This window comes from Schistocerca gregaria, unplaced genomic scaffold, assembly GCF_023897955.1.
Source record: "Schistocerca gregaria isolate iqSchGreg1 unplaced genomic scaffold, iqSchGreg1.2 ptg000486l, whole genome shotgun sequence".
Taxonomy (NCBI): Eukaryota; Metazoa; Arthropoda; class Insecta; order Orthoptera; family Acrididae; genus Schistocerca; species Schistocerca gregaria.
The window spans coordinates 1,895,308-1,921,338 of NW_026061895.1; positions in this window are offsets into that span (position 1 = coordinate 1,895,308).

Sequence of the window (26,031 nt, forward strand, 5' to 3'; positions counted from 1 at the left end):
TTGCAGACGATAAGTACAACCGTTTCAGAGAGAAGGGCGGCCAATGTGACGATCTGGCTTTAAGTCGATTCGATAACAAATGACGAAAACGGACGGATTTCTCATGATTTTACTACATATGAACACTTTTCACATTCTCCCGTGGAACTCGGCTGCTAGTCCTCCTTTCATGCAGAATCTTAAGGTCCTACCTCATGTCCAAGGCACCAAAGCCAGCTAAAAAGTCAATAATAGATTCCTAAAACTTGAATTGTACTACTTCTTACTGGCTATTACATCAACTTAGATGCTTCATCTGTGTTCTACTATGGTGATTTTAGTGTCTCCACATGCCGCTGCACGCGACATAGCTTTGCAGACGATATGTACAACCGTTTCAGAGAGAAGAGCGGCTTATGTGACCATCTGGCTTTAAGTCGATTCGATAACAAATGACGAAAACGGACGGATTTCTCAGGTTTTTACTACATATGAACAATTTTCACATTCTCCCGTGCAACTCGGCTGCTAGTCCTCCTTTCATGCAGAATGTCAAGGTCTTATCTCATGTCCAAGGCACCAAAACCAGTTAAAAAGTCAATAATCGATACATAAATCTTGAATTGGACTACATCTTACCGGCTATTACGTCAACTTAGAAGCTTCATCTGTGTTCTACTATGGTGCTTTTCCTGTTTACGCCTACGGCAACACGCGACATAGCTTTGCAGACGATAAGCACAACCGTTTCAGAGAGAAGAGCGGCCAATTTGACGACCTGGCTTTAAGTCGATTCGATAACGAATGACGAAAAAGGACGGATTTCTCAGGTTATTACTACATATGAACACTTTTCACATTCTCCCGTGCAACTCGGCTTCTAGTCCTCCTTTCATGCTGAATCTTATGGTCCTAGCTCATGTCCAAGGCACAAAAGCCAGCTAAAAGTTCCATATTCAATACCTATAACTTGAATTGTACTACTTCTTACTGGCTATTACATCAACTTAGAAGCTTGATCTGTGTTCTCCTATGGTGCTTTTAGTGTCTCAGCATGCCGCAGCACGCGACATAGCTTTGCAGACGATAAGTACAACCGTTTCAGAGAGAAGAGCGGCCAATGTGACGATCTGGCTTTATGTCGATTCGATAACAAATGACGAAAACGGACGGATTTCTCAGGTTTTTACTACATATGAACTCTTTTCACATTCTCCCGTGCAACTCGGCTGCTAGTCCTCCTTTCATGCAGAATCTTAAGGTCCTAGCTCATGTCCAAGGCACCAAAGCCAGCTTAAAAGTCAATAATCGATTCCTAAAACTTGAATTGTACTACTTCTTACTGTCTATTACATCAACTTAGATGCTTCATCTGTGTTCTACTATGGTGATTTTAGTGTCTCCACATACCGCTGCACGCGACAATCTTTGCAGACGATATGTACAACCGTTTCAGAGAGAAGAGCGGCCAATGTGACGATCTGGCTTTAAGTCGATTCGATAACAAATGACGAAAACGGACGGATTTCTCAGGTTTTTACTACATATGAACACTTTTCACATTCTCACGTGCAACTCGGCTGCTAGTCCTCCTTTCATGCAGAATCTTAAGGTCCTAGCTCATGTCCAAGGTACCGAAGCCAGCTAAAAAGTCAATAATCGATACCTAAAACTTGAATTGTTCTACTTCTTACTGGCCATTGCATCAACTTAGAAGCTTCATCTGTGTTCTACTATGGTGATTTTCCTGTTTCCGCCTACGGCAACACGCGACATAGCTTTGCAGACGATAAGCACAACCGTTTCAGAGAGAAGAGCGGCCAACGTGACGATCGGGCTTTAAGTCGATTCGATAACAAATGACGAAAACGGACGGATTTCTCAGGTTTTTACTACATATGAACACTTTTCACATTCTCCCGTGCAACTCGGCTGCTACTCCTCCTTTCATGCAGAATCTTAAGGTCCTAGCTCATGTCCAAGGCACCAAAGCCAGCTAAAAAGTCAATAATCGATACCTAAATCTTGAATTGGACTACTTCTTACTGGCTATTACATCAACTTAGAAGCTTCATCTGTGTTCTACTATGGTGCTTTTCCTGTTTCCGCATACGGCAACACGCGACATAGCTTTGCAGACGATAAGCACTACCGTTTCAGAGAGAAGAGCGGCCGATGTGACGATCTGGCTTTAAGTCGATTCGATAACAAATGACGAGAACGGACGGATATCTCAGGTTTTTACTACATATGAACACTTTTCACATTCTCTCGTGCAACTCGGCTGCTAGTCCTCCATTCATGCAGAATCTTAATGTCCTAGCTCATGTCCAAGGCACCAAAGCCAGCTAAAAAGTCAATAATCAATACCTAAAACTTGAATTGTACTACTTCTTACTGGCTATTACATCAACTTACAAGCTTCATCTGTGTTCTACTACGGTGCTTTTAGTTTCTCCGCATACCGCAGCACGCGACACAGTATTGCAGACGATAAGTACAACCGTTTCAGAGAGAAGAGCGGCCAATGTGACGATCTGGCTTTAAGTCGATTCGATAACAAATGACGAAAACGGACGGATTTCTCAGGTTTTTACTACATATGAACAATTTTCACATTCTGCCGTTCAACTGGGCTGCTAGTCCTCCTTTTATGCAGAATCTTAAAGTCCTAGCTCATGTCCAAGGCACCAAAGCCAGCTAAAAAGTCAATAATCGATACCTAAATCTTGAATTGGACTACTTCTTACTGGCTATTACATCAACTTAGAAGCTTCGTCTGTGTTCTACTATGGTGCTTTTCCTGTTTCCTCCTACGGCAACACGCGACATAGCTTTGCAGACGATAAGCACAACCGTTTCAGAGAGAAGAGCGGCCAATGTGACGATCTGGCTTTAAGTCGATTCGATAACAAATGACGAAAAAGGACGGATTTCTCAGGTTATTACTACATATGAACACTTTTCACATTCTCCCGTGCAACTCGGCTGCTAGTCCTCATTTCATGCAGAATCTTAAGGTCCTAGCTCATGTCCAAGGCACCTAAGCCAGCTAAAAGGTCAATATTCAATACCTAAAACTTGAATTGTACTACTTCTTACTGGCTATTACATCAACTTAGAAGCTTGATCTGTGTTCTACTATGGTGCTTTTAGTGTCTCAGCATACCGCAGCACGCGACCTAGCTTTGCAGACGATAAGTACAACCGTTTCAGAGAGAAGAGCGGCCAATGTGACGATCTGGCTTTAAGTCAATTCGATATCAAATGACGAAAACGGACGGATTTCTCAGGTTTTTACTACATATGAACACTTTTCACATTCTCCCGTGCAACTGGGCTGCTAGTCCTCCTATTATGCAGAATCTTAAAGTCCTAGCTCATGTCCAAGGCACGAAAGCCAGCTAAAAAGTCAATAATCGATTATTAAATCTTGAATTGGACTACTTCTTACTGGCTATTACATCAACTTAGAAGCTTCATCTGTGTTCTACTATGGTGCTTTTCCTGTTTCCGCCTACGGCAACACGCGACATAGCTTTGCAGACGATAAGCACAACTGTTTCAGAGAGAAGAGCGGCCAATGTGACGATCTGGCTTTAAGTCGATTCGATAACAAATGACGAAAAAGGACGGATTTCTCAGGTTATTACTACATATGAACACTTTTCACATTCTCCCGTGCAACTCGGCTGCTAGTCCTTATTTCATGCAGAATCTTAAGGTCCGAGGTCATGTCCTAGGCACCAAAGCCAGCTAAAAGGTCCATATTCAATACCTAAAACTTGAATTGTACTACTTCTTACTGGCTATTACATCAACTTAGAAGCTTGATCTGTGTTCTACTATGGTGCTTTTAGTGTCTCAGCATGCCGCAGCACGCGACATAGCTTTGCAGACGATAAGTACAACCGTTTCAGAGAGAAGAGCGGCCAATGTGACGATCTGGCTTTAAGTCGGATCGATAACAAATGACGAAAACGGACGGATTTCTCAGGCTTTTACTACATATGAACACTTTTCACATTCTGACGTGCAACTCGGTTGCTAGTCCTCCTTTCATGCAGAATCTTAAGGTCCTAGCTCATGTCCAAGGTACCGAAGCCAGCTAAAAAGTCAATAATCGATACCAAAAACTTGAATTGTTCTACTTCTTACTGGCTATTGCATCAACTTAGAAGCTTCATCTGAGTTCTACTATGGTGATTTTAGTGTCTCCGCATACCGCAGCACGCGACATAGCTTTGCAGACGATAAGTACAACCATTTCAGAGAGAAGAGCGGCCAATGAGACGATCTGGCTTTAAGTCGACTCGATAACAAATGACGAAAACGGACGGATTTCTCATGTTTTTACTACATATGAACACTTTTCACATTCTCCCGTGCAACTCGGCTGCTAGTCCTCCTTTCATGCAGAATGTCAAGGTCCTAGCTCATGGCCAAGGCACCAAAGCCAGTTAAAAAGTCAATAATCGATACCTAATACTTGAATTGTACTACTTCTTACTGGCTATTACATCAACTTAGAAGCTTCGTCTGTGTTCTACTATGGTGCTTTTCCTGTTTCCGCCTACGGCAACACGTGACATAGCTTTGCAGACGATAAGTACAACCGTTTCAGAGAGAAGAGCGGCCAATGTGACGATCTGGTTTTAAGTCGATTCGATAACAAATGACGAAAACGGACTGATTTCTCAGGTTTTTACTACATATGAAAACTTTTCACATTCTCCCGTGCAACTCGGCTGCTAGTCCTCCTTTCATGCAGAATCTTAAGGTCCTAGCTCATGTCCAAGGAACCAAAGCCAGCTAAAAAGTCAATAATCAATACCTAAAACTTGAATTGTACTACTTCTTACTGGCTATTACATCAACTTAGAAGCTTCATCTGTGTTCTACCACGGTGCTTTTAGTTTCTCCGCATACCGCAGCACGCGACATAGTTTTGCGGACGATAAGTACAACCGTTTCAGAGAGAAGAGCGGCCAATGTGACGATCTGGCTTTAAGTCGATTCGATAACAAATGACGAAAAAGGACGGATTTCTCAGGTTATTACTACATATGAACACTTTTCACATTCTCCCGTGCAACTCGGCTGCTAGTCCTCCTTTTATGCAGAATCTTAAAGTCCTAGCTCATGTCCAAGGCACCAAAGCCAGCTAAAAAGTCAATAATCGATACCTAAAACTTGAATTGTACTACTTCTTACTGGCTATTACATCAACTTAGAAGCTTCATCTGTGTTCTATTATGGTGCTTTTCCTGTTTCCGCCTACGGCAACACGCGACATAGCTTTGCAGATGATAAGTACAACCGTTTCAGAGAGAAGAGCGGCCAATGTGACGATCTGGATTTAAGTCGATTCGATAACAAATGACGAAAACGGACGGATTTCTCAGGTTTTTACTACATATGAACACTTTTCAAATTCTCCCGTTCAACTCGGCTGCTAGTCCTCCTTTCATGCAGAATCTTAAGGTCCTAGCTCATGTCCAAGGTACCGAAGCCAGCTAAAAAGGCAATAATCGATACCTAAAACTTGAATTGTTCTACTTCTTACTGGCTATTGCATCAACTTAGAAGCTTCATCTGTGTTCTACTATGGTGCTTTTAGTGTCTCCGCATACCGCAGCACGCGACATAGCTTTGCAGACGATAAGTACAACCGTTTCAGAGAGAAGAGCGGCCAATGTGACGATCTGGCTTTAAGTCGATTCGATAACAAATGACGAAAACGGACGGATTTCTGAGGTTTTTACTACATATGAAAACTTTTCACATTCTCCCGTGCAACTCGGCTGCTAGTCCTCCTTTCATGCAGAATGTCAAGGTCCTAGCTCATGGCCAAGGCACCAAAGCCTGTTAAAAAGTCAATAATCTATACCTAAAACTTGAATTGTACTACTTCTTACTGGCTATTACATCAACTTAGAAGCTTCGTCTGTAATCTACTATGGTGCTTTTAGTGTCTCAGCATACCGCAGTACGCGACATAGCTTTGCAGACGATAAGTACAACCGTTTCAGAGAGAAGAGCGGCCAATGTGACGATCTGGCTTTAAGTCGATTGGATAACAAATGACGAAAACGGACGGATTTCTCAGGTTTTTGCTACATATGAACACTTTTCACATTCTCCCGTGCAACTCGGCTGCTGGTCCTCCTATTATGCAGAATCTTAAAGTCCTAGCTCATGTCCAAGGCACCAAAGCCAGCTAAAAAGTCAATAATCGATACCTAAAACTTGAATTGGACTACTTCTTACTGGGTATTACATCAACTTAGAAGCTTCATCTGTGTTCTATTATGGTGCTTTTCCTGTTTCCGCCTACGGCAACACGCGACATAGCTTTGCAGACGATAAGTACAACCGGTTCAGAGAGAAGAGCGTCCAATGTGACGATGTGGCTTTAAGTCGATTCGATAACAAATGACGAAAACGGACGGATTTCTCAGGTTTTTACTACATATGAACACTTTTCACATTCTCCCGTTCAACTCGGCTGCTAGTCCTCCTTTTATGCAGAATCTTAAGGTCCTAGCTCATGTCCAAGGCACCAAAGACAGCTCAAAAGTCAATAATCGATACCTAAAACTTGAATTGGACTACTTCTTACTGGCTATTACATCAACTTAGAAGCTTCATCTGTGCTCTACTACGGTGCTTTTAGTTTCTCCGCATACCGCAGCACGCGACATAGTTTTGCAGACGATAAGCACAACCGTTTCAGAGAGAAGAGCGGCCAATGTGACGATGTGGCTATAAGTCGATTCGATAACAAATGACGAAAACGGACGGATTTCTCAGGTTTTTACTACATATGAACACTTTTCACTTTCTCCCGTGCAACTCGGCTGCTAGTCCTCCTTCATGCAAAATCTTAAGTTCCTAGCTCGTGTCCAAGGCACCAAAGAAGGGTAAATAGTCAATAACCGATACCTAAAACTTGAATTGTACTACTTCTTACTGGCTATTACATCAACTTAGAAGCATCATCTGTGATCTACTATGGTGCTTTTAGTGTCTCCGCATACCGCAGCACGCGACATAGCTTTGCAGACGATAAGTACAACCGTTTCAGATAGAAGAGCTGCCAATGTGACGATCTGGCTATAAGTCGATTGAATAACAAATGACGAAAACTGACGGATGTCTCAGGTTTTTACTACATGTGAACACTTTTCACATTCTCCTGTGCAACTGGGCTGCTAGTCCTCCTTTTATGCAGAATCTTAAAGTCCTAGCTCATGTCCAAGGCACCAAAGCCAGCTCAAAAGTCAATAATCGATACCTAAAACTTGAATTGGACTACTTCTTACTGGCTATTACATCAACTTAGAAGCTTCATCTGTGTTCTACTACGGTGCTTTTAGTTTCTCCGCATACCGCAGCACGCGACATAGTTTTGCAGACGATAAGCACAACCGTTTCAGAGAGAAGAGCGGCCAATGTGACGATGTGGCTTTAAGTCGATTCGATAACAAATGACGAAAACGGACGGATTTCTCAGGTTTTTACTACATATGAACACTTTTCACATTCTCCCGTGCAACTCGGCTGCTAGTCTACCTTTCATGCAGAATCTTAACGTCCTAGCTCATGTCCAAGGTACCGAAGCCAGCTAAAAAGTCAATAATCGATACCTAAAACTTGAATTGTTTTACTTCTTACTGGCTATTGCATCAACTTAGAAGCTTCATCTGAGTTCTATTATGGTGATTTTAGTGTCTCCGCATACCGCAGCACGCGACATAGCTTTGCAGACGATAAGTACAACAGTTTCAGAGAGAAGAGCGGCCAATGTGACGATCTGGCTTTAAGTCGATTGATACAAATGACGAAAACGGACGGATGTCTCAGGTTCTTACTACATGTGAACACTTTTGACATTCTCCTGTGCAACTGGGCTGCTAGTCCTTCTTTTATGCAGAATCTTAAAGTCCTAGCTCATTTCCAAGGCACCAAAGCCAGCTAAAAAGTCAATAATCGATACCTAAAACTTGAATTGGACTACTTCTTACTGGCTATTACATCAACTTAGAAGCTTCATCTGTGTTCTACTACGATGCTTTTAGTTTCTCCGCATACCGCAGCACGCGACATAGTTTTGCAGACGATAAGCACAACCGTTTCAGAGAGAAGAGCGGTCAATGTGACGATCTGGCTTTAAGTCGATTCGATAACAAATGACGAAAAAGGACGGATTTCTCAGGTTTTTACTACATATGAACACTTTTCACATTCTCCCGTGCAACTCGGCTGCTAGTCCTCCTTTCAGTCAGAATCTCAAGGTCCTAGCTCATGTCCAAGGCACCAAAGCCACCTAAAAGTTCCATATTCACTACCTAAAACTTGAATTGTGCTACTTCTTACTGGCTATTACATCAACTTAGAAGCTTGATCTGTGTTCTACTATGGTGCTTTTAGTGTCTTAGCATACCGCAGCACGCGACATAGGTTTGCAGACGATAAGTACAACCGTTTCAGAGAGAAGGGCGGCCAATGTGACGATCTGGCTTTAAGTCGATTCGATAACAAATGACGAAAACGGACGGATTTCTCATGATTTTACTACATATGAACACTTTTCACATTCTCCCGTGCAACTCGGCTGCTAGTCCTCCTTTCATGCAGAATCTTAAGGTCCTACCTCATGTCCAAGGCACCAAAGCCAGCTAAAAGGTCAATAATAGATTCCTAAAACTTGAATTGTACTACTTCTTACTGGCTATTACATCAACTTAGATGCTTCATCTGTGTTCTACTATGGTGATTTTAGTGTCTCCACATGCTGCTGCTCGCGACATAGCTTTGCAGACGATATGTACAACCGTTTCAGAGAGAAGAGCGGCTTATGTGACCATCTGGCTTTAAGTCGATTCGATAACAAATGACGAAAACGGACGGATTTCTCAGGTTTTTACTACATATGAACAATTTTCACATTCTCCCGTGCAACTCGGCTGCTAGTCCTCCTTTCATGCAGAATGTCAAGGTCTTATCTCATGTCCAAGGCACCAAAACCAGTTAAAAAGTCAATAATCGATACATAAATCTTGAATTGGACTACATCTTACCGGCTATTACGTCAACTTAGAAGCTTCATCTGTGTTCTACTATGGTGCTTTTCCTGTTTACGCCTACGGCAACACGCGACATAGCTTTGCAGACGATAAGCACAACCGTTTCAGAGAGAAGAGCGGCCAATTTGACGACCTGGCTTTAAGTCGATTCGATAACGAATGACGAAAAAGGACGGATTTCTCAGGTTATTACTACATATGAACACTTTTCACATTCTCCCGTGCAACTCGGCTTCTAGTCCTCCTTTCATGCAGAATCTTAAGGTCCTAGCTCATGTCCAAGGCACCAAAGCCAGCTAAAAGTTCCATATTCAATACCTATAACTTGAATTGTACTACTTCTTACTGGCTATTACATCAACTTAGAAGCTTGATCTGTGTTCTACTATGGTGCTTTTAGTGTCTCAGCATGCCGCAGCACGCGACATAGCTTTGCAGACGATAAGTACAACCGTTTCAGAGAGAAGAGCGGCCAATGCGACGATCTGGCTTTATGTCGATTCGATAACAAATGACGAAAACGGACGGATTTCTCAGGTTTTTACTACATATGAACACTTTTCACATTCTCACGTGCAACTCGGCTGCTAGTCCTCCTTTCATGCAGAATCTTAAGGTCCTAGCTCATGTCCAAGGCACCAAAGCCAGCTTAAAAGTCAATAATCGATTCCTAAAACTTGAATTGTACTACTTCTTACTGTCTATTACATCAACTTAGATGCTTCATCTGTGTTCTACTATGGTGATTTTAGTGTCTCCACATACCGCTGCACGCGACAATCTTTGCAGACGATATGTACAACCGTTTCAGAGAGAAGAGCGGCCAATGTGACGATCTGGCTTTAAGTCGATTCGATAACAAATGACGAAAACGGACGGATTTCTCAGGTTTGTACTACATATGAACACTTTTCACATTCTCACGTGCAACTCGGCTGCTAGTCCTCCTTTCATGCAGAATCTTAAGGTCCTAGCTCATGTCCAAGGTACCGAAGCCAGCTAAAAAGTCAATAATCGATACCTAAAACTTGAATTGTTCTACTTCTTACTGGCTATTGCATCAGCTTAGAAGCTTCATCTGTGTTCTACTATGGTGATTTTCCTGTTTCCGCCTACGGCAACACGCGACATAGCTTTGCAGACGATAAGCACAACCGTTTCAGAGAGAAGAGCGGCCAATGTGACGATCGGGCTTTAAGCCGATTCGATAACAAATGACGAAAACGGACGGATTTCTCAGGTTTTTACTACATATGAACACTTTTCACATTCTCCCGTGCAACTCTGCTGCTAGTCCTCCTTTTATGCAGAATCTTAAAGTCCTAGCTCATGTCCAAGGCACCAAAGCCAGCTAAAAAGTCAATAATCGATACCTAAATCTTGAATTGGACTACTTCTTACTGGCTATTACATCAACTTAGAAGCTTCATCTGTGTTCTACTATGGTGCTTTTCCTGTTTCCGCATACGGCAACACGCGACATAGCTTTGCAGACGATAAGCACTACCGTTTCAGAGAGAAGAGCGGCCGATGTGACGATCTGGCTTTAAGTCGATTCGATAACAAATGACGAGAACGGACGGATATCTCAGGTTTTTACTACATATGAACACTTTTCACATTCTCTCGTGCAACTCGGCTGCTAGTCCTCCATTCATGCAGAATCTTAATGTCCTAGCTCATGTCCAAGGCACCAAAGCCAGCTAAAAAGTCAATAATCAATACCTAAAACTTGAATTGTACTACTTCTTACTGGCTATTACATCAACTTACAAGCTTCATCTGTGTTCTACTACGGTGCTTTTAGTTTCTCCGCATACCGCAGCACGCGACACAGTATTGCAGACGATAAGTACAACCGTTTCAGAGAGAAGAGCGGCCAATGTGACGATCTGGCTTTAAGTCGATTCGATAACAAATGACGAAAACGGACGGATTTCTCAAGTTTTTACTACATATGAACAATTTTCACATTCTCCCGTTCAACTGGGCTGCTAGTCCTCCTTTTATGCAGAATCTTAAAGTCCTAGCTCATGTCCAAGGCACCAAAGCCAGCTAAAAAGTCAATAATCGATACCTAAATCTTGAATTGGACTACTTCTTACTGGCTATTACATCAACTTAGAAGCTTCGTCTGTGTTCTACTATGGTGCTTTTCCTGTTTCCTGCTACGGCAACACGCGACATAGCTTTGCAGACGATAAGCACAACCGTTTCAGAGAGAAGAGCGGCCAATGTGACGATCTGGCTTTAAGTCGATTCGATAACAAATGACGAAAAAGGACGGATTTCTCAGGTTATTACTACATATGAACACTTTTCACATTCTCCCGTGTAACTCGGCTGCTAGTCCTCCTTTAATGCAGAATCTTAAGGTCCTAGCTCATGTCCAAGGCACCTAAGCCAGCTAAAAGGTCCATATTCAATACCTAAAACTTGAATTGTACTACTTCTTACTGGCTATTACATCAACTTAGAAGCTTGATCTGTGTTCTACTATGGTGCTTTTAGTGTCTCAGCATACCGCAGCACGCGACCTAGCTTTGCAGACGATAAGTACAACCGTTTCAGAGAGAAGAGCGGCCAATGTGACGATCTGGCTTTAAGTCAATTCGATATCAAATGACGAAAACGGACGGATTTCTCAGGTTTTTACTACATATGAACACTTTTCACATTCTCCCGTGCAACTGGGCTGCTAGTCCTCCTATTATGCAGAATCTTAAAGTCCTAGCTCATGTCCAAGGCACGAAAGCCAGCTAAAAAGTCAATAATCGATTCTTAAATCTTGAATTGGACTACTTCTTACTGGCTATTACATCAACTTAGAAGCTTCATCTGTGTTCTATTATGGTGCTTTTCCTGTTTCCGCCTACGGCAACACGCGACATAGCTTTGCAGATGATAAGTACAACCGTTTCAGAGAGAAGAGCGGCCAATGTGACGATCTGGATTTAAGTCGATTCGATAACAAATGACGAAAACGGACGGATTTCTCAGGTTTTTACTACATATGAACACTTTTCAAATTCTCCCGTTCAACTCGGCTGCTAGTCCTCCTTTCATGCAGAATCTTAAGGTCCTAGCTCATGTCCAAGGTACCGAAGCCAGCTAAAAAGGCAATAATCGATACCTAAAACTTGAATTGTTCTACTTCTTACTGGCTATTGCATCAACTTAGAAGCTTCATCTGTGTTCTACTATGGTGCTTTTAGTGTCTCCGCATACCGCAGACCGCGACATAGCTTTGCAGACGATAAGTACAACCGTTTCAGAGAGAAGAGCGGCCAATGTGACGATCTGGCTTTAAGTCGATTCGATAACAAATGACGAAAACGGACGGATTTCTGAGGTTTTTACTACATATGAACTCTTTTCACATTCTCCCGTGCAACTCGGCTGCTAGTCCTCCTTTCATGCAGAATGTCAAGGTCCTAGCTCATGGCCAAGGCACCAAAGCCTGTTAAAAAGTCAATAATCTATACCTAAAACTTGAATTGTACTACTTCTTACTGGCTATTACATCAACTTAGAAGCTTCGTCTGTGTTCTACTATAGTGCTTTTAGTGTCTCAGCATACCGCAGTACGCGACATAGCTTTGCAGACGATAAGTACAACCGTTTCAGAGAGAAGAGCGGCCAATGTGACGATCTGGCTTTAAGTCGATTGGATAACAAATGACGAAAACGGACGGATTTCTCAGGTTTTTGCTACATATGAACACTTTTCACATTCTCCCGTGCAACTCGGCTGCTGGTCCTCCTATTATGCAGAATCTTAAAGTCCTAGCTCATGTCCAAGGCACCAAAGCCAGCTAAAAAGTCAATAATCGATACCTAAAACTTGAATTGGACTACTTCTTACTGGGTATTACATCAACTTAGAAGCTTCATCTGTGTTCTATTATGGTGCTTTTCCTGTTTCCGCCTACGGCAACACGCGACATAGCTTTGCAGAAGATAAGTACAACCGGTTCAGAGAGAAGAGCGGCCAATGTGACGATCTGGCTTTAAGTCGATTCGATAACAAATGACGAAAACGGACGGATTTCTCAGGTTTTTACTACATATGAACACTTTTCACATTCTCCCGTGCAACTCGGCTGCTAGTCCTCCTTTCATGCAGAATCTTAAGGTCCTAGCTCATGTCCAAAGCACCAAAGCCAGCTAAAAAGTCAATAACCGATACCTAAAACTTGAATTGTACTTCTTCTTACTGGCTATTACAACATCTTAGCAGGTTCATCTGTGTTCTACTATGGTGCTTTTAGTGTCTCCGAATACCGCAGTACGCGACATAGCTTTGCAGACGATAAGTACAACCGTTTCAGAGAGAAGAGCGGCCAATGTGACGATCTGGCTTTAAGTCGATTCGATAACAAATGACGAAAACGGAGGGATTTCTCAGGTTTTTACTACTTATGAACACTTTTCACATTCTCCCGTGCAACTCGGCTGCTAGTCCTCCTTTCATGAAGAATGTTAAGGTCCTAGCTCATGTCCAATGCACCAAAGCCAGCTAAAAAGTCAATAATCGATACCTAAAACTTGAATTGTACTACTTCTTACTGGATATTACATCAACTTAGAAGCTTCATCTGTGTTCTACTGTGGTGATTTTAGTGTCTCCGCATACCGCAGCACGTGACATAGCTTTGCAGACGATAAGTACAACCGTTTCAGAGAGAAGAGCGGCCAATGTGACGATCTGGCTTTAAGTCGATTCGATAACAAATGACGAAAACGGACGGATTTCTGAGGTTTTTACTACATATGAACACTTTTCACATTCTCCCGTGCAACTCGGCTGCTAGTCCTCCTTTCATGAAGAATGTTAAGGTCCTAGCTCATGTCCAAGGGTCCAAAGCCAGCTAAAAAGTCAATAATCGATACCTTAAACTTGAATTGTACTACTTCTTACTGGGTATTACATCAACTTAGAAGCTTGATCTGTGTTCTACTATGGTGCTTTTAGTGTCTCCGCATACCGCAGCACGCGACATAGTTTTGCAGACGATAAGTACAACCGTTTCAGAGAGAAGAGCGGCCAATGTGACGATCTGGCTTTAAGTCGATTCGCTAACAAATGACGAAAAAGGACGGATTTCTAAGTTAATTACTACATATGAACACTTTTCACATTCTCCCGTGCAACTCGGCTGCTAGTCCTCCTTTCATGCAGAATCTTAAGGTCCTAGCTCATGTCCAAGGCACCAAAGCCATCTAAAAGGTCCATATTCAACACCTAAAACTTGAATTGTACTGCTTCTTACTGGCTATTACATCAACTTAGAAGCTTGATCTGTGTTCTACTATGGTGCTTTTAGTGTCTCAGCATGCCGCAGCACGCGACATAGCTTTTCAGACGATTAGTACAACCGTTTCAGAGAGAAGAGCGGCCAATGTGACGATCTGTCTTTAAGTCGAATCGATAACAAATGACGAAAACGGACGGATTACTCAGGTTTTTACTACATATGAACACTTTTCACATTCTCTCGTGCAACTCGGCTGCTAGTCCTCCGTTCATGCAGAATCTTAATGTCCTAGCTCATGTCCAAGGCACCAAAGCCAGCCAAAAAGTCAATAATCAATACCTAAAACTTAAATTGTACTACTTCTTACTGGCTATTACATCAACTTACAAGCTTCATCTGTGTTCTACTACGGTGCTTTTAGTTTCTCCGCATACCGCAGCACGCGACACAGTATTGCAGACGATAAGTACAACCGTTTCAGAGAGAAGAGCGGCCAATGTGACGATCTGGCTTTAAGTCGATTCGATAACAAATGACGAAAACGGACGGATTTCTCAGGTTTTTACTACATATGAACACTTTTCACATTCTCCCGTGGAACTCGGCTGCTAGTCCACCTTTCATGCAGAATCTTAAGGTCCTAGCTTATGTCCAATGCACCAAAGCTAGCTAAAAAGTCAATAATCGATACCTAAAACTTGAATTGTACTACATCTTATTTTATATTACTTCAACTTAGAAGCTTCATCTGTGTTCTACTGTGGTGATTTTAGTGTCACCGCATACCGCAGCACGTGACATAGCTTTGCAGACGATAAGTACAACCGTTTCAGAGAGAAGAGCGGCTAATGTGACGATCTGGCTTTATGTCGATTCGATAACAATTGACGAAAACGGACGGATTTCTCAGGTTTTTACTACATATGAACACTTTTCACATTCTCCCGTGCAACTCGGCTGCTAGTCCTCCTTTCATGCAGAATCTTAAGGTCCTAGCTCATGTCCAAGGCACCAAAGACAGCTAAAAAGACAATAGCCGATACCTAAAACTTGAATTGTACTTCTTCTTACTGGCTATTACATCATCTTAGAAGCTTCATCTGTGTTCTACTATGGTGCTTTTAGTGTCTCCGAATACTGCAGTACGCGACATAGCTTTGCAGACGATAAGTACAACCGTTTCAGAGAGAAGAGCGGCCAATGTGACGATCTGGCTTTAAGTCGATTCGATAACAAATGACGAAAACGGACGGATTTCTCAGGTTTTTACTACATATGAACACTTTTCACATTCTCCCGTTCAACTGGGCTGCTAGTCCTCCTTTTATGCAGAATCTTTAAGTCCTAGCTCATGTCCAAGGCACCAAAGCCAGCTAAAAAGTCAATAATCGATACCTAAATCTTGAATTGGACTACTTCTTACTGGCTATTACATCAACTTAGAAGCTTCGTCTGTGTTCTACTATGGTGCTTTTCCTGTTTGCTCCTACGGCAACACGCGACATAGCTTTGCAGACGATAAGCACAACCGTTTCAGAGAGAAGAGCGGCCAATGTGACGATCTGGCTTTAAGTCGATTCGATAACAAATGACGAAAAAGGACGGATTTCTCAGGTTATTACTACATATGAACACTTTTCACATTCTCCCGTGCAACTCGGCTGCTAGTCCTTATTTCATGCAGAATCTTAAGGTCCTAGCTCATGTCCTAGGCACCAAAGCCAGCTAAAAGGTCCATATTCAATACCTAAAACTTGAATTGTACTACTTCTTACTGGCTATTACATCAACTTAGAAGCTTGATCTGTGTTCTACTATGGTGCTTTTAGTGTCTCAGCATGCCGCAGCACGCGACATAGCTTTGCAGACGATAAGTACAACCGTTTCAGAGAGAAGAGCGGCCAATGTGACGATCTGGCTTTAAGTCGGTTCGATAACAAATGACGAAAACGGACGGATTTCTCAGGTTTTTACTACATATGAACGCTTTTCACATTCTGACGTGCAACTCGGCTGCTAGTCCTCCTTTCATGCAGAATCTTAAGGTCCTAGCTCATGTCCAAGGTACCGAAGCCAGCTAAAAAGTCGATAATCGATACCAAAAACTTGAATTGTTCTACTTCTTACTGGCTATTGCATCAACTTAGAAGCTTCATCTGTGTTCTACTATGGTGATTTTAGTGTCTCCGCATACCGCAGCACGCGACATAGCTTTGCAGACGATAAGTACAACCGTTTCAGAGAGAAGAGCGGCCAATGAGACGATCTGGCTTTAAGTCGATTCGATAACAAATGACGAAAACGGACGGATTTCTCATGTTTTTACTACATATGAACACTTTTCACATTCTCCCGTGCAACTCGGCTGCTAGTCCTCCTTTCATGCAGAATGTCAAGGTCCTAGCTCATGGCCAAGGCACCAAAGCCAGTTAAAAAGTCAATAATCGATACCTAATACTTCAATTGTACTACTTCTTACTGGCTATTACATCAACTTAGAGGCTTCGTCTGTGTTCTACTATGGTGCTTTTCCTGCTTCCGCCTACGGCAACACGTGACATAGCTTTGCAGACGATAAGTACAACCGTTTCAGAGAGAAGAGCGGCCAATGTGACGATCTGGCTTTAAGTCGATTCGATAACAAATGACGAAAAAGGACGGATTTCTCAGGTTATTACTACATATGAACACTTTTCACATTCTCCCGTGCAACTCGGCTGCTAGTCCTCCTCTTATGCAGAATCTTAAAGTCCTAGCTCATGTCCAAGGCACCAAAGCCAGCTAAAAAGTCAATAATCGATACCTAAAACTTGAATTGTACTACTTCTTACTGGCTATTACATCAACTTAGAAGATTCATCTGTGTTCTATTATGGTGCTTTTCTGTTTCCGCCTACGGCAACACGCGACATAGCTTTGCAGATGATAAGTACAACCGTTTCAGAGAGAAGAGCGGCCAATGTGACGATCTGGATTTAAGTCGATTCGATAACAGATGACGAAAACGGACGGATTTCTCAGGTTTTTACTACATATGTACACTTTTCAAATTCTCCCGTTCAACTCGGCTGCTAGTCCTCCTTTCATGCAGAATCTTAAGGTCCTAGCTCATGTCCAAGGTACCGAAGCCAGCTAAAAAGGCAATAATCGATACCTAAAACTTGAATTGTTCTACTTCTTACTGGCTATTGCATCAACTTAGAAGCTTCATCTGTGTTCTACTATGGTGCTTTTAGTGTCTCCGCATACCGCAGCACGCGACATAGCTTTGCAGACGATAAGTACAACCGTTTCAGAGAGAAGAGCGGCCAATGTGACGATCTGGCTTTAAGTCGATTCGATAACAAATGACGAAAACGGACGGATTTCTGAGGTTTTTACTACATATGAACTCTTTTCACATTCTCCCGTGCAACTCGGCTGCTAGTCCTCCTTTCATGCAGAATGTCAAGGTCCTAGCTCATGGCCAAGGCACCAAAGCCTGTTAAAAAGTCAATAATCTATACCTAAAACTTGAATTGTACTACTTCTTACTGGCTATTACATCAACTTAGAAGCTTCGTCTGTGTTCTACTATGGTGCTTTTAGTGTCTCAGCATACCGCAGTACGCGACATAGCTTTGCAGACGATAAGTACAACCGTTTCAGAGAGAAGAGCGGCCAATGTGACGATCTGGCTTTAAGTCGATTGGATAACAAATGACGAAAACGGACGGATTTCTCAGGTTTTTGCTACATATGAACACTTTTTACATTCTCCCGTGCAACTCGGCTGCTGGTCCTCCTATTATGCAGAATCTTAAAGTACTAGCTCATGTCCAAGGCAGCAAAGCCAGCTAAAAAGTCAATAATCGATACCTAAAACTTGAATTGGACTACTTCTTACTGGGTATTACATCAACTTAGAAGCTTCATCTGTGTTCTATTATGGTGCTTTTCCTGTTTCCGCCTACGGCAACACGCGACATAGCTTTGCAGACGATAAGTACAACCGGTTCAGAGAGAAGAGCGGCCAATGTGACGATCTGGCTTTAAGTCGATTCGATAACAAATGACGAAAACGGACGGATTTCTCAGGTTTTTACTACATATGAACACTTTTCACATTCTCCCGTGCAACTCGGCTGCTAGTCCTCCTTTCATGCAGAATCTTAAGGTCCTAGCTCATGTCCAAAGCACCAAAGCCAGCTAAAAAGTCAATAACCGATACCTAAAACTTGAATTGTACTTCTTCTTAATGGCTATTACATCAGCTTAGTAGCTTCATCTGTGTTCTACTATGGTGCTTTTAGTGTCTCCGAATACCGCAGTACGCGACATAGCTTTGCAGACGATAAGTACAACCGTTTCAGAGAGAAGAGCGGCCAATGTGTCGATCTGGCTTTAAGTCGATTCGATAACAAATGACGAAAACGGACGGATTTCTCAGGTTTTTACTACTTATGAACACTTTTCACATTCTCCCGTGCAACTCGGCTGCTAGTCCTCCTTTCATGAAGAATGTTAAGGTCCTAGCTCATGTCCAATGCACCAAAGCCAGCTAAAAAGTCAATAATCGATACCTAAAACTTGAATTGTACTACTTCTTACTGGATATTACATCAACTTAGAAGCTTCATCTGTGTTCTACTGTGGTGATTTTAGTGTCTCCGCATACCGCAGCAAGTGACATAGCTTTGCAGACGATAAGTACAACCGTTTCAGAGAGAAGAGCGGATAATGTGACGATCTGGCTTTAAGTCGATTCGATAACAAATGACGAAAACGGACGGATTTCTGAGGTTTTTACTACATATGAACACTTTTCACATTCTCCCGTGCAACTCGGCTGCTAGTCCTCCTTTCATGAAGAATGTTAAGGTCCTAGCTCATGTCCAAGGGTCCAAAGCCAGCTAAAAAGTCAATAATCGATACCTTAAACTTGAATTGTACTACTTCTTACTGGGTATTACATCAACTTAGAAGCTTCATCTGTGTTCTACTATGGTGCTTTTAGTGTCTCCGCATACCGCAGCACGCGACATAGTTTTGCAGACGATAAGTACAACCGTTTCAGAGAGAAGAGCGGCCAATGTGACGATCTGGCTTTAAGTCGATTCGCTAAGAAATGACGAAAAAGGACGGATTTCTAAGTTTATTACTACATATGAACACTTTTCACATTCTCCCGTGCAACTGGGCTGCTACTCCTCTTATTATGCAGAATCGTAAAGTCCTAGCTCATGTCCAAGGCACGAAACCCAGCTAAAATTCAATAATCGATTCCTAAATCTTGAATTGGACTACTTCTTACTGGCTATTACATCAACTTAGAAGCTTCATCTGTGTTCTACTATGGTGCTTTTCCTGTTTCCGCCTACGGCAACACGCGACATAGCTTTGCAGACGATAAGCACAACCGTTTCAGAGAGAAGAGCGGCCAATGTGACGATCTGGCTTTAAGTCGATTCGATAACAAATGACGAAAAAGGACGGATTTCTCAGGTTATTACTACATATGAACACTTTTCACATTCTCCCGTGCAACTCGGCTGCTAGTCCTTATTTCATGCAGAATCTTAAGGTCCTAGCTCATGTCCTAGGCACCAAAGCCAGCTAAAAGGTCCATATTCAATACCTAAAACTTGAATTGTACTACTTCTTACTGGCTATTACATCAACTTAGAAGCTTGATCTGTGTTCTACTATGGTGCTTTTAGTGTCTCAGCATGCCGCAGCACGCGACATAGCTTTGCAGACGATAAGTACAACCGTTTCAGAGAGAAGAGCGGCCAATGTGACGATCTGGCTTTAAGTCGGTTCGATAACAAATGACGAAAACGGACGGATTTCTCAGGTTTTTACTACATATGAACGCTTTTCACATTCTGACGTGCAACTCGGCTGCTAGTCCTCCTTTCATGCAGAATCTTAAGGTCCTAGCTCATGTCCAAGGTACCGAAGCCAGCTAAAAAGTCGATAATCGATACCAAAAACTTGAATTGTTCTACTTCTTACTGGCTATTGCATCAACTTAGAAGCTTCATCTGTGTTCTACTATGGTGATTTTAGTGTCTCCGCATACCGCAGCACGCGACATAGCTTTGCAGACGATAAGTACAACCGTTTCAGAGAGAAGAGCGGCCAATGAGACGATCTGGCTTTAAGTCGATTCGATAACAAATGACGAAAACGGACGGATTTCTCATGTTTTTACTACATATGAACACTTTTCACATTCTCCCGTGCAACTCGGCTGCTAGTCCTCCTTTCATGCAGAATGTCAAGGTCCTAGCTCATGGCCAAGGCACCAAAGCCAGTTAAAAAGTCAATAATCGATACCTAATACTTCAATTGTACTACTTCTTACTGGCTATTACATCAACTTAGAGGCTTCGTCTGTGTTCTACTATGGTGCTTTTCCTGCTTCCGCCTACGGCAACACGTGACATAGCTTTGCAGACGATAAGTACAACCGTTTCAGAGAGAAGAGCGGCCAATGTGACGATCTGGCTTTAAGTCGATTCGATAACAAATGACGAAAAAGGACGGATTTCTCAGGTTATTACTACATATGAACACTTTTCACATTCTCCCGTGCAACTCGGCTGCTAGTCCTCCTCTTATGCAGAATCTTAAAGTCCTAGCTCATGTCCAAGGCACCAAAGCCAGCTAAAAAGTCAATAATCGATACCTAAAACTTGAATTGTACTACTTCTTACTGGCTATTACATCAACTTAGAAGATTCATCTGTGTTCTATTATGGTGCTTTTCTGTTTCCGCCTACGGCAACACGCGACATAGCTTTGCAGATGATAAGTACAACCGTTTCAGAGAGAAGAGCGGCCAATGTGACGATCTGGATTTAAGTCGATTCGATAACAGATGACGAAAACGGACGGATTTCTCAGGTTTTTACTACATATGTACACTTTTCAAATTCTCCCGTTCAACTCGGCTGCTAGTCCTCCTTTCATGCAGAATCTTAAGGTCCTAGCTCATGTCCAAGGTACCGAAGCCAGCTAAAAAGGCAATAATCGATACCTAAAACTTGAATTGTTCTACTTCTTACTGGCTATTGCATCAACTTAGAAGCTTCATCTGTGTTCTACTATGGTGCTTTTAGTGTCTCCGCATTCCGCAGCACGCGACATAGCTTTGCAGACGATAAGTACAACCGTTTCAGAGAGAAGAGCGGCCAATGTGACGATCTGGCTTTAAGTCGATTCGATAACAAATGACGAAAACGGACGGATTTCTGAGGTTTTTACTACATATGAACTCTTTTCACATTCTCCCGTGCAACTCGGCTGCTAGTCCTCCTTTCATGCAGAATGTCAAGGTCCTAGCTCATGGCCAAGGCACCAAAGCCTGTTAAAAAGTCAATAATCTATACCTAAAACTTGAATTGTACTACTTCTTACTGGCTATTACATCAACTTAGAAGCTTCGTCTGTGTTCTACTATGGTGCTTTTAGTGTCTCAGCATACCGCAGTACGCGACATAGCTTTGCAGACGATAAGTACAACCGTTTCAGAGAGAAGAGCGGCCAATGTGACGATCTGGCTTTAAGTCGATTGGATAACAAATGACGAAAACGGACGGATTTCTCAGGTTTTTGCTACATATGAACACTTTTTACATTCTCCCGTGCAACTCGGCTGCTGGTCCTCCTATTATGCAGAATCTTAAAGTACTAGCTCATGTCCAAGGCAGCAAAGCCAGCTAAAAAGTCAATAATCGATACCTAAAACTTGAATTGGACTACTTCTTACTGGGTATTACATCAACTTAGAAGCTTCATCTGTGTTCTATTATGGTGCTTTTCCTGTTTCCGCCTACGGCAACACGCGACATAGCTTTGCAGACGATAAGTACAACCGGTTCAGAGAGAAGAGCGGCCAATGTGACGATCTGGCTTTAAGTCGATTCGATAACAAATGACGAAAACGGACGGATTTCTCAGGTTTTTACTACATATGAACACTTTTCACATTCTCCCGTGCAACTCGGCTGCTAGTCCTCCTTTCATGCAGAATCTTAAGGTCCTAGCTCATGTCCAAAGCACCAAAGCCAGCTAAAAAGTCAATAACCGATACCTAAAACTTGAATTGTACTTCTTCTTAATGGCTATTACATCAGCTTAGTAGCTTCATCTGTGTTCTACTATGGTGCTTTTAGTGTCTCCGAATACCGCAGTACGCGACATAGCTTTGCAGACGATAAGTACAACCGTTTCAGAGAGAAGAGCGGCCAATGTGTCGATCTGGCTTTAAGTCGATTCGATAACAAATGACGAAAACGGACGGATTTCTCAGGTTTTTACTACTTATGAACACTTTTCACATTCTCCCGTGCAACTCGGCTGCTAGTCCTCCTTTCATGAAGAATGTTAAGGTCCTAGCTCATGTCCAATGCACCAAAGCCAGCTAAAAAGTCAATAATCGATACCTAAAACTTGAATTGTACTACTTCTTACTGGATATTACATCAACTTAGAAGCTTCATCTGTGTTCTACTGTGGTGATTTTAGTGTCTCCGCATACCGCAGCACGTGACATAGCTTTGCAGACGATAAGTACAACCGTTTCAGAGAGAAGAGCGGATAATGTGACGATCTGGCTTTAAGTCGATTCGATAACAAATGACGAAAACGGACGGATTTCTGAGGTTTTTACTACATATGAACACTTTTCACATTCTCCCGTGCAACTCGGCTGCTAGTCCTCCTTTCATGAAGAATGTTAAGGTCCTAGCTCATGTCCAAGGGTCCAAAGCCAGCTAAAAAGTCAATAATCGATACCTTAAACTTGAATTGTACTACTTCTTACTGGGTATTACATCAACTTAGAAGCTTCATCTGTGTTCTACTATGGTGCTTTTAGTGTCTCCGCATACCGCAGCACGCGACATAGTTTTGCAGACGATAAGTACAACCGTTTCAGAGAGAAGAGCGGCCAATGTGACGATCTGGCTTTAAGTCGATTCGCTAAGAAATGACGAAAAAGGACGGATTTCTAAGTTTATTACTACATATGAACACTTTTCACATTCTCCCGTGCAACTCGGCTGCTAGTCCTCCTTTCATGCAGAATCTTAAGGTCCTAGCTCATGTCCAAGGCACCAAAGCCATCTAAAAGGTCCATATTCAACACCTAAAACTTGAATTGTACTACTTCTTACTGGCTATTACATCAACTTAGAAGCTTGATCTGTGTTCTACTATGGTGCTTTTAGTGTCTCAGCATGCCGCAGCACGCGACATAGCTTTTCAGACGATTAGTACAACCGTTTCAGAGAGAAGAGCGGCCAATGTGACGATCTGGCTTTAAGTCGATTCGATAACAAATGACGAAAACGGACGGATTTCTCAGGTTTTTACTACATATGAACACTTTTCACATTCTCCCGTGCAACTCGGCTGCTAGTCCTCCTTTCATGCAGAATCTTAAGGTCCTAGCTCATGTCCAATGCACCAAAGCCAGCTAAAAAGTCAATAATCGATACCTAAAACTTGAATTGTACTACTTCTTACTGGCTATTACATTAACTTAGAAGCTTCGTCTGTGTTCTACTATGTTGCTTTTAGTGTCTCCACATAGCGCAGCACGCGACATAGCTTTGCAGACGATAAGTACAACCGTTTCAGAGAGAAGAGCGGCCAATGTGACGATCTGGCTTTAGGTCGATTCGATAACAAATGACGAAAACGGACGGATTTCTCAGGTTTTTACTACATATGAACACTTTTGACATTCTCCCGTGCAACTCGGCTGCTAGTCCTCCTTTCATGCAGAATCTTAAGGTCCTAGCTCATGTCCAAGGCACCAAAGCCAGCTAAAAAGTCAATAACCGATACCTAAAACTTGAATTGTACTACTTCTTACTGGCTATTACATCATCTTAGGAGCTTTATCTGTGTTCTACTATGGTGCTTTTAGTGTCTCCGAATATCGCAGTACGCGACATAGCTTTGGAGACGATAAGTACAACCGTTTCAGAGAGAAGAGCGGCCAATGTGACGATCTGGCTTTAAGTCGATTCGATAACAAATGACGAAAACGAACGGATTTCTCAGGTTTTTACTATATATGACAACTTTTCACATTCTCCCGTGCAACTCGGCTGCTAGTCCTCCTTTCATGCAGAATCTTAAGGTCCTAGCTCATGTCCAAGGCAGCAAAGCCAGCTAAAAAGACAATAATCAATACCTAAAACTTGAATTGTACTACTTCTTACTGGCTATTACATCAACTTAGAAGCTTCATCTGTGTTCTACTACGGTGCTTTTAGTTTCTCCGCATACCGCAGCACGCGACATAGTTTTGCAGACGATAAGTACTACCATTTCAGACAGAAGAGCTGCCAATGTGACGATCTGGATTTAAGTCGATTCGATAACAAATGCCGAAAAAGGACGGATTTCTCAGGTTATTACTACATATGAACACTTTTCACATTCTCCGGTGCAACTCGGCTGCTAGTCCTCCTATTATGCAGAATCTTAAAGTCCTAGCTCATGTCCAAGGCACGAAAGCCAGCTAAAAAGTCAATAATCGATACCTAAATCTTGAATTGGACTACTTCTTACTGGCTATTATATCAACTTAGAAGCTTCATCTGTGTTCTACTATGGTTCTTTTCCTGTTTCCGCCTACGGCAACACGCGACATAACTTTGCAGACGATAAGCACAACCGTTTCAGAGAGAAGAGCGGCCAATGTGATCATCTGGCTTTAAGTCGGTTCGCTAACAAATGACGAGAAAGGACGGATTTCTAAGGTTATTACTACATATGAACACTTTTCACATTCTACCGTGCAACTCGGATGCTAGTCCTCCTTTCATGTAGAATCTTAAGGTCCTAGCTCATGTCCAAGGCACCAAAGCCAGCTAAAAGGTCCATATTCAATACCTAAAACTTGAATTGTACTACTTCTTACTGGCTATTACATCAACTTAGAAGCTTGATCTGTGTTCTACTATTGTGCTTTTAGTGTCTCAGCATGCCGCAGCACGCGACATAGCTTTTCAGACGATAAGTACAACCGTTTCAGAGAGAAGAGCGGCCAATGTGACGATCTGTCTTTAAGTCGGTTCGATTACAAATGACGAAAACGGACGGATTACTCATGTTTTTACTACATATGAACACATTTCACATTCTCCGGCGCAACTCGGCTGCTAGTCCTCCTTTCATGCAGAATCTTAAAGTCCTAGCTCATGTCCAAGGCACCAAAGCCAGCTAAAAAGTCAATAATCGATTCCTAAAACTTGAATTGTACTACTTCTTACTGGCTATTACATCAACTTAGATGCTTCATCTGTGTTCTACTATGGTGATTTTAGTGTCTCCACATACCGCTGCACGCGACATAGCTTTGCAGACGATATGTACAAACGTTTCAGAGAGAAGAGCGGCCAATGTGACCATCTGGCTTTAAGTAGATTCGATAACAAATGACGAAAACGGTCGGATTTCTCAGGTTTTTACTACATATGAACACTTTTCACATTCTGACGTGCAACTCGGCTGCTAGTCCTCCTTTCATGCAGAATCTTAAGGTCCTAGCTCATGTCCAAGGTACCGAAGCCAGCTAAAAAGACAATAATCGATACCTAAAACTTGAATTGTTCTACTTCTTACTGGCTATTGCACCAACTTAGAAGCTTCATCTGTGTTCTACTATGGTGATTTTAGTGTCTCCGCATACCGCAGCACGC